Below are 11,005 nucleotides of genomic sequence, written 5' to 3' on the forward strand. Positions count from 1 at the left end.
GCCTGACCATTCTGCCTGCCTTGACCTTGAGCCCGTTTGCCACTCTGTACTTCCTGGACTCTGAACTGGTTTTTACCTTTTGCCTGTCCACGACCATTCTCTGCCTACTCCTTTTTGAATTATTAACATCGTAAACTCCTCCTGTGTCTGCATCTGGGTCACGTGTCATGATAGGACCACCATCTTATTATGTTTGCAATTGCGACAAATAAACTGCTCATATCCCAACCAAAGATCATCAAAAGCAGTGCTATAAATTCTAGGACAACCAAAGATTCCTAGATGCCCTTCCAGACTCCCTCCACCTACCTAAGGACGTCAGAGTACAAAAATCAGTTAACCACCTATGGATCTAAATTTAACCTTGCATAATACCCTAGATGCAGTCGCAACCCTAAAATCAAAACACATTTGTCACGTAAAAATTGCTCCCTGATACATAGAAAATACTCAAGCCCTGAAGCAAGCTTCCAGAAAATTGGAACGGAAATGGCGCTGCACCAAACTGGAAGTCTTCTGACTTGTTTGGAAAGACAATACCATGCAATATCGAGGAGTCCTCACTGCTGCTTGATAATCCAATTTTTACAACTTAATTGAGGAGAATAAGAACAATCCAAAATGTATTTTAGCTAACTAAAAAGCAGCATTCAACGAGAGGTTAACTTTCATGACAGCAGTGATATATTCATGAACTTCATGGTCATTAGAAAACAAATGACGGACTCCTCGTTTAGTCTGCGTATTTCTCCAAAGCTGTTGTCCTGAGTCTGCCAGAACTGCCAGCCAGGACCTAAAATCAATAAAGATACTCAAGGTTTTTAATCCAGTATCTCTTGACACATTCATTAAAATAATCATGGCCTCTAAACCGTTAAGCTGCATACTGGACACTATTCCAACTAAACTACTGAATGAGCTACTTCCTGTGCTTGGGCCTCCAATGTTGAACATAATAAATCGATCCCCATCCACTGGATGTGTACCAAACTCACTAAAAGTGGCAGTAAAAAAGCCTATCTTGAAAAAGCCAAACTTTCACCCGGGAAAATGTAAAAAACGAATCGGCCTATATCGAATCTCCCATTCCTCAAAAAGAAAAATGTAAAAAGATGTTTGTATACGTAATGTTTCAGTCTGGTTTTAGACCCCATCATAGCACTGAGTCTGCCACCGTGAAGGTGGTAAATGACCTTTTAATGGCGCAGACCAAGGCTCTGCATCTGTCCTCGTGCTCGTAGACCTTAGTGCTGCTTTTGACACCATCGATCACCATTCTTTTGGAGAGATTAGAAACCCTAATTGGTCTACACGGACAAGTTCTTGCCTGGTTTAGATCTTATCTGTCGGAATGATATCAGTACGTCTCTGTGGATGGTACATTCTCTGACAAATCAATTCTACGTTTAGGCGTTCCTCAAGGTTCCGTTTTAGTACCACTATTGTTTTCACTATATATTCTACCTCTTGGTGATGTCATTCGGAAACACAATGTTAACTTTCACTGCTATGCGGAATATTTCAAGGACAGCTTTTTCCTATCTTTGTAACATTGCAAAAATCTCAAACTTAATAAAAAAATAATGCAGAAAAACGAATCCATGCTTTTGTCACTTCTAGATTAGACTACTGCAATGCTCTGCTCTCCGGCTACCTGGATAAAGCACTAAATATATTTCAGTTAGTGATAAACACGGCTGCTAGAATCCTGACTAAAACCCCAAAATGTAATCATATTACTCCAGGTCTAGCCTCTCTACATTGGCTTCTTTTTACGGCTAGGGCTGATTTCCAAGATGGCGTAGCAGTCAGGCGTCTTTGTCTTCGTCGTGTCTTGTGTGTGTAAATTTATATTTTCTTTGCATGTATTTCATTTTTTTTTTAAAACCTCAACTCCAACATACTCTCCTGCAACCCGCCTCATCCAATGTGGTATGGATCTGCTATTTTCTTTACTTTAGAACCGGAACCCCCAACAGAAGCGAATCACCTAGCCACTGCGAGCGGTCATCAGCTAACCTTTAGCACAGCGCGATTCTACCCAGAGCTTACCGGACAAATTTTCCCCACATCTCCGGATTCCTATTGCAAGATCTGAACCTTTTCACCTGGATCATCGCAGCTAGCTAGCTGCTATCCGAGTGGCTACTCCTGGCTAATGTCTCTGTCCCGAAGCAAGCACTAATTAGCCTGGAGCTAGCCTATGCTAGGCCCATCTTCCAGCTAGCTGAAGAGGTCCATCAGCCACTCCTTGAGCTACAATACCTATTTTGCCAATTGGCCTGGACCCCTTTTACTGCTGATACGGAGCCCCGCCGATCCTTCACAACTGGTCTACCGACATAATCTGCCCAATGGGGTTCTCAACAAGCTCCTCCATCGTGACATCCCCTGAATGCCCATTTGCCCACTAGCTGTCTAGAGCATATCGAACTGTTAGCTGAAGAGGTCCATCAGCCAATTATCTTTGGCTACAATACCTCTTTTGCCAATTGGCCTGGACCCTTTTACTAAACGGAGCCCTGCTAATCCATCACGACTGGTCTGCCGATGGAACCGACCGAGGGGGCTACAACTGACTCTTCCGTCGCGACATCCCCCTACGGCCCTTCTGCTAGCCTGCTATGCTAAGCTGTCTCAATATGCCTTGTCCATTGCTGTTTTGGTTAGTGATTGTCTTATTTCACTGTAGAGCCTCCAGCCCTGCTCAATTTTCCTTAGCTAACCCTTTTGTTCCATCTCCCACACATGCGGTGACATCACCTGGTTTAAATGATGTCGCTAGAGACAGTACCTCTTATCATCACTCGATGCCTAGGTTTACTTCCACTGTATTCACATCCTGCCATACCCTTATCTGTACGTTATGCCTTGAATCTATTCTTCTGTGCCCAGAAACCTGCTCCTTTTACTCTGTTCCGAACACACTAGACGACCAGGTCTTATCAAATCAAATCAAATCAAATCAAATTTATTTATATAGCCCTTCGTACATCAGCTGATATCTCAAAGTGCTGTACAGAAACCCAGCCTAAAACCCCAAACAGCAAACAATGCAGGTGTAAAAGCACGGTGGCTAGGAAAAACTCCCTAGAAAGGCCAAAACCTAGGAAGAAACCTAGAGAGGAACCGGGCTATGTGGGGTGGCCATAGCCTTTAGTCGTACCCTTATCCTACTCCTCCTCTGTTCCTCTGGTGATGTAGAGGTTAATCCAGGCCCTGCAGTGCCTAGCTCCACTACCATTCCCCAGGCGCTCTCATTTGTTGACTTCTGTAACCGTAAAAGCCTTGGTTTCATGCATGTTAACATTAGAAGCCCCCTCCCTAAATTTGTTTTATTCACTGCTTTAGCACACTCTGCCAACCCAGATGTCTTAGCCATGTCTGAATCCTGAATCCTGAATCCTGAATCCTGGCTTAGGAAGGCCACCCTGAAATTTCCATCCCTAACTATAACATTTTCTGACAAGATAGAACTGCCAAAGGCGGTGGAGTTAGCCTGCAGAGTTCTGTCATACTATCCAGGTCTGTGCCCAAACAATTTTAGCTTCTACTTTTAAAAATCCACCTTCCCAGAAACAAGTCTCTCACCATTGACCCTTGCTATAGAGCACTCACTGCCTCATTTCCTGTGTCCGTAATGGGTTTGCGGTCAAACGACCACCCCTCGTCACTGTCAAATGCCCCCTAAAACACTTCAGCGAGCAGGCCTTTCTAATTAACCTGGCCCGGGTATCCTAGAAGGATATTGACCTCATCCGACCAGTAGAGGATGCCTGGTTATTCTTTAAAAGTGCTTTCCTCACCATCTTAAATGAGCATGCCCCGTTCAAAAAAAATTTGAACCAGGAACAGATATAGCCCTTGGTTCACTCCAGACCTGACTGCCCTTGACCAGCACAAAAACATCCTGTGGTGTACTGCATTTGCATCGAATAGCCCCCGCGACATGCAACTTTTCAGGGAAGTTAGGAACCAATATACACAGGCAGTTAGGAAAGCAAATGCTAGCTTTTTCAAATAGAAACTTGCATCCTGCAGCACAAACTCCAAAAAGTTCTGGGACACTGTAAAGTCCATGGAGAATAAGAGCACCTCCTCCCAGCTGCCCACTGCACTGAGGCTAGGAAACACTGTCACCACCGATAAATCCACTATAATCGAGAATTTCAATAAGCATTTTTCTACGGCTGGCCATGCTTTCCACCTGGCTACCCCTACAACAGCCCTGCACCCCCCACAGCAACTTGCCCAATCCTCCTTCACCCACATTTCTCCTTCACCCAAATCCAGATAGCCGATGTTCTGAAAAAGCTGCAAAATCTCGACCCCTACCAATCAGCCGGGCGAGACAATCTGGACCCTCTCTTTCTAAAATTAACCGCAGCAATTGTTGCAACCTCTATTACTAGCCTGTTCACCCTCTCTTTTGTATCTTCTGAGATCCCCAAAGATTGGAAAGCTGCCGCAGTCATCCCCTTCTTCAAAGTGGGAGACACTCTAGACCCAAACTGTTACAGAACTATATCTATCCTACCCTGCCTTTCTAAGGTCTTCGTGAGCCAAGTTAACAAACAGATCACTGACTATTTTGAATCCCACCGTACCTTCTCCGCTATGCAACCCTCCAACACTCCACTCAGCAAATTGGATGCAGTCTATCACAGTGCCATCCATTTAGCACGCGCTCCAGCAGGTATGTTTCACTGGTCACGCCCAAAGCCAATTCCTACTTTGGCTGCCTTTCCTTCCAATTCTCTGCTGCCAATGACTGGAACGAATTGCAAAAATCACTGAAGCTGGAGACTCATATCTCCCTTTCTAACTTTAAGCACTCAGAGCAGCTCACAGATCACTGCACCTGTACATAGCCCATCTGTAAATCGCCCATCTAACTACCTCATCCCCTTACTCTTATTTTGTTTTTGCTCCTTTGCACCCCAGTATCTTTACTTGCACATTCATCTTATGCACATCTTTCACTCCAGTGTTTATTGCTAAATTGTAATTATTTCACCACTATGGCCTATTTATTGCCTTACCTCCCTTATCTTACCTCATTTGCATACACTGTATATAGATTTTTCTATTGTTATTGACTATATGTTTGTTTATTCCATGTGTAACTCTGTTGTTGTTTGTGTCGCACTGCTTTGCTTTATCTTGGCCAGGTTGCAGTTGTAAAGGAGAAATTGTTCTCAATGGGCCTACCTGGTTAAATAAGGGTGAAATAAAATTAAATAAATTATAAACATTTCAAGGTTTTACTGCTAACCAACAAAGCATTACATTGGCTTGTTCCTACCTATGAACAGCAAGGCACGGGAGCGACGAACCGCCCTTGCTGTTTCTGCCTGGCCGGCTCCCCTCTCTCCACTGGGATTCTCTGCCTCTGACCCTCTTACGGGGGCTGAGTAACTGGCTTACTAGTGCTCTTCCATGCCATCCCTATGAGGGGTACGTCACTTGATTGGATTGAGTCACAGACGTGATCTTCCTGTCCGGTTCTGCTCCCTCTCAGGCTTGAGCGGTGGAGGAGATCTTCATGGGCTATACTCAGCCTTGTCTCAGGGTAATAAGTTGTTTGTCTTTTGATATCCCTCTAGTGGTGTGGGGGCTGTGCTTTGGCATAGTGGGTGGGGATATATCCTTCCTGATTGTCCCTGTCCAGTAGTATCGTCGGACGGGGCCACAGGGTCCCTCGACCCACCCTGTCTCCAGTATCTATGCTGCAATTATCTTTGTGCCGGGGGGCTAGGGTCAGTCTTTTATATCTGGTGTCCTGTGTAAATTACAGTATGCTCCCTCTAATTCTCTCCCTCTCCCTCTCTCATTTCCCTCCCAGAAGACCTGAGACCTAGGATCATGCCTCAGGATGACCTGGCCTGATGACCCCTGCTTGTCCCCAGTCCAACTGGTCATTCTGATGCTCCAGTTTCAACTGTTTTGTCTGCTGCTAGGGAACCCTGACCCTGATCTCTACCGCACCTGCTGTCTCGACCTCTGAATGTTCGTCTATGGAAAGCCAACTGACATTTACTCCTGAGGTGCTGACCTGTTGCAGCCTTTACAACTACTGATTATTATTTGACCCTGCTGGTCATCTATGAACGTTTGAATATCTTGAACAATCTGGCCTTAAATGGCCATGTACTCTTATAATCTCCACTCGGCACAGCCAGAAAGAGGACAGAAGAGGACTGGCAACCCCTCAGAGCCTGGTTCCTCAGAGCCTGGTTTCTTATTGGGTTCCTGCCTTTCTAGGGAGTTTGTCCTAGCCACCGTGCTTCTACATGTGCATTGCTTGCTATTTGACGTTGTAGGCTGAGTTTCTGTACAACACTTTGTGATATCTGCTGATGTAAAAAGGGCTTTATAAATACATTTGATTGACTAAAGATCTGGGTTCGATCCCGGGCTGTGTCACAGCCGGCCGTGACCGGGTGACCCATGAGTTGGCGCACAATTGGCCCAGCGTCATCTGGGTTAGGGGAGGGTTTGGCCTGCTGGGATGTCCTTGTCCCATCGCGCTGTAGCAACTCCTGTGCAGCCCGGGTGCATGCACTCTGACACGGTTGCCAGTTGGACAGTATTTCCTCTGACACATTGGTGTGGCTGGCTTCGGGGTTAAGAGAGCAGTGTGTCAAGAAACAGAGCGGCTTGGCAGGGTCGTGTTTCTGGCCCTCAACCTTCACCTCTCCATACAGGAGTTGCAGCGATGGGAGAAGACCATAACTACCAATTGGATATTGCAAAATAGGGGAGTAACAGGGGTCAAATATATATATACATATATGTAAAAAAATATATTTTAAGTATTTCAGTAGATTAAATTTTTGTGTGGCTTAATTTGTGTGAAAAGTCACACCCTTTTGCAACAGTATGCCTACACATTTTTTCCATAATGAATTTAATATTTTATTGAGCCTACATTACACAATTTTATTTATAATGCATTCAATACAAGACTTCACATTTTCGTGTACATTACACAATTTCTTTCATAATGCATTTTATACAAAGATGTGTCGAATTTTATGAGGGTTGCCAGATTGATATCGGTAAAACTATTTGATTGTGGAATGGGGATACATGTTTATAATGGGAAATTATAATACACACCATAATACACACATGCACAAAAACACTTACACGTATATACACACACACTCACTTTGTTTGTACTCATATTATAGCCAACTCTTGACTTTTGTATTAATTATTTTGAATAAAATATTTGTATCTAGTTCTTTAAATGTTTGTAGTTTGCAGGTTTTAGTAATGATTAATATGGTTGTTCAGTCGTAAATCTCTGCTTGACTTAGCTTTTGGTATATTTGGCATTTTTATATATATTCTGTCTTTCCACTGAAGAAAGCAATAATTCATCAACACACTACTGTAAATAAATGGACACTACCGGTGACAAAACGGAAATTGCTCCCCGTAAATAAATGGTGAGAAATGGTCAGTCTGAAGTCATTCGGCTATGGATTTCACAACCCTATAATAATTAAACAAGTTTCATCACCTTTAAAAAGAGTTTATTTACAACCTATGGGGTATAAGAGATTGGGAATAGTGACATAGGAAAGTCTGACAATTAAATACCCTAACCCTAAGCTTTGTTCAAAGTCAGCAACAATTTCCGGTGAGAAATGCTCTGTCTGAAGCCATTCAGCTATGGGTTTTAAATCAAATAAAATTGTATTGGTCACATACACATGTTTAGCAGATGTTATTGCGGGTGTAGTGAAATTATTGTGTTTCTAGCTCCAACAGTGCAGTAACATCTAACAACTAATATTTTACAATTTCACAACAATACACACAAATCTAAAGTAAAGGCATGGAACTAAGAATATATAAATATTTGGACGAGCAACATCGGAGTGGCATAGAATAAAATACAGTAGAATAGAATACAGTATATACATATGAAATGAGTAAAGTAAAATATGTGAATATAATTAAAGTGACTAGTGTTCCATTATTAAAGTGGCCAATGATTCCAAGTCTATGTATATAGGGCAGCAGCCTCTTTGTGTAAGTGTTGGCTGTTTAACAGTCTGATGGCCTTGACATAAAAGCTGTTTTTCAGTCGGTCCTAGCTTTGATGCACCTGTACTGACTTCGCTTTCTGGATGGTAGTCGGGTGAACAGGCAGTGGCTCAGGTGGTTGTTGTCCTTGATCATCTTTTTGGCCTTCCTGTGACACCGGGTGCTTTAATGTAGGTGTCCTGGAGGGCAGGTAGTTTGCCCCCGATGATGTGTTGTGCAGACCGCACCACCCTCTGGACAGCCCTGTGGTTGCGGGCAGTGCAGTTGCTGTACCAGGCGGTGAAACAGCCCGACAGGATGCTCTCAATTGTGCATTTGTAAAAGTTTGTGAGGGTTCACAGCCCTATACTAATGACAAGTTATATCAACTTAAAAAGGGTTCATTTACAACCTCTGGGGTATAACATGTTGGGCAAAGTGGTAAAGGAGATTCTGACATATAACCCCTAACTTGAGTTTAGTCTTTGCCAATGAGAATCAAGAGGGGCATAGCTTCGTCCTTCATGACCGGGAAAGGCCTTGATTCTAGGCCGTAGAAAATCCTACATCCATCTCATTAGATCAGAACAGATCAGAAAAAGGATAGTTGTGTTTTGCTGCATAAATCACTTACATATAATGTGGATAATTGTCAGGTTATTAGATGTAGAAGTTTCAGTAACGACAGAACACCATGGTTGTAATAACACGTTAAACTGGTAGTTTGAAAATGTGCAGAATGTGTTTGTTTTGGGTCCACACTGATAAGTTAACTTGTGTAAATTAGACAATCACAGAGGATTTTCTTCTGAATAACTGGTCAGGGCGTAACACTTTTTCATTCAGCTTCAGGCAACTTTGATGCACTGTAAGGCTTGATCACACCTGTAGTGACTGCTTCTGTCACACCCATTTTTGCTTATCCATTGTACACTAGTTATATCAATGTAATTACACCCAACAATGTTTTAGAACAGAATGCTTCCCACCACTAGATCACATAACTAGATGTGAGCTGGACGTGGTCCCATCGCTGCCACCAATGTAGTGGAATAAAGTGAAAGCTGCAACAAGGTCTTTAACCAGGGCTCATACGTGGCGAAGTGAGGTCTAACGGCAATCGCTTAGCAGGCCACGGGCAGAGGCAGTAGGCCTACAATGCTGGCATATGCCTTGCTACAATAACCAATGGAACGACCTTGGAAGTGCCATAAGTGGAAGCCAACCTAATTCATTATTTTACATTAACCCGTTACATCCATTGATATGGCTTAATTGATCATAGTCCAGACTCGTTATAGATGCAAATACCATGTCGTTGCACCAGGGGAATTTAAACCAAACAGATATCGTTTTGCAGGGCATCCTTTTCCCCCCACATTTATAGATGAATTAATTTCACCTCATGAAAATGTATCATCATTTCCCAATCAAATACCTTCATCGATACCACACAAAAAAAACAGACAAATAGAGCTTTTTACACCAATCTGTCAATCTTCATACAATCCGACATAGCACAGTATTAAGCAAAAACAAGCATATAAAACAGCATTGGCATATACAGTACCAGTCAAATGTTTGGACACACCTACTCATTCCAGGGTTTTTCTTTATTTTTACTATTTTCTACATTGTGGAATAGTGAAGACATGGGGTGGCAGGTAGCCTAGTGGTTAGTGTTGGGCCAGCAACCGAAAGGTTGCTAGATCGAAACACCGAGCTGACAAGGTAAAAATCTGTCATTCTGCCCCTGAACAAGGCAGTTAACCCACTGTTCCTAAGCTGCCATTGTAAATAAGAATGTGTTCTTAACTGACTTACCTAAGTTAACAGCTATCATGTCTCGGGAGCTCTACGGACAATTTCTTCAAGCTCATGGCTTGGTTTTTGCTCTGACATGTACTGTCAACTGTGGGACCTTATATAGACAGGTGTGTACCTTTCCAAATCATGTCCAATCATTTGAATTTACCACAGGTACACTCCAATCAAGTTGAAGAAAAATCCCAAGGATGATCAATGTAAACAGGATCCACCGGAGCTCAATTTCAAGTCTCACAGCAAAAGGTCTGAATACTTATGTAAATTCAATTTGATTTGAACAAGGTATTTATTTTTTGAAAAAAATATATTTAAACAGTTTTTGGCTTTGTCATTATGGGGTGTTGTGTGTAGATTGATGAGGGAAATGTTGTATTTAAATCAATTTTAGTATAAGGCTGTAACGTAACAAAATGTGGAAAAAGTCTAGGTGTTTGAATACTTTCCGAATGCACTGTATGTGGTTAGCTGATACTTACTAAATATCTAACCAGGTGTTGTAAGATTTGTCAATCATCAGCAAGGTCGAAGCATTGGAACGCACCAAATCCTTCAAACACTAGAAAATGTGCACACACATGGTCTACAATTTGCAATGCGTTAAGGCAGGACTTTCCAAACTCGGTACCCCAAGGAGTGCACGTGATCATCAAGATGAGTAGTGCTAGAGCAAAAACCAAAATGGGTTCCTGACGACCAAGTTTGGGAAACGCCGAGTTAAGGGGGAATCTCAATTGCGTACTCACGTGCTCTCCTTGCCTCCTCAAAACCCTTTGGATGAGAAAGCATGAGGTTCCGCCCCTCTGACATTATCCGCCAGTGGGTCTTGAGAGGATTAAAGGAATATGCAATTGAGATTCTCCCAGTGACATTCCAAGTTGTTTTTATAAATACCAACTTTTGTGGGAAAACTGGAGCACGTTTTTGGGTATATTTTGTACATCCACAACATTTATGAATGAGGCCCCAGGTGAGGTAAATGTGCACTGAACAGCTTAGTCATGTGTTGGTGGGAAGGGTTCTGCACTGAGATGTTCTGAAATGCATGTAGACTTGGTTATCTTATCAGGAGGAGAAAAGTGTGTTGATAGTTGCGGTTTGTCACCCCTTTGCAATTCAAAGATACAAAACAATTCAAAAA

This window comes from Oncorhynchus gorbuscha, linkage group LG22 (assembly GCF_021184085.1).
Source record: "Oncorhynchus gorbuscha isolate QuinsamMale2020 ecotype Even-year linkage group LG22, OgorEven_v1.0, whole genome shotgun sequence".
Taxonomy (NCBI): Eukaryota; Metazoa; Chordata; class Actinopteri; order Salmoniformes; family Salmonidae; genus Oncorhynchus; species Oncorhynchus gorbuscha.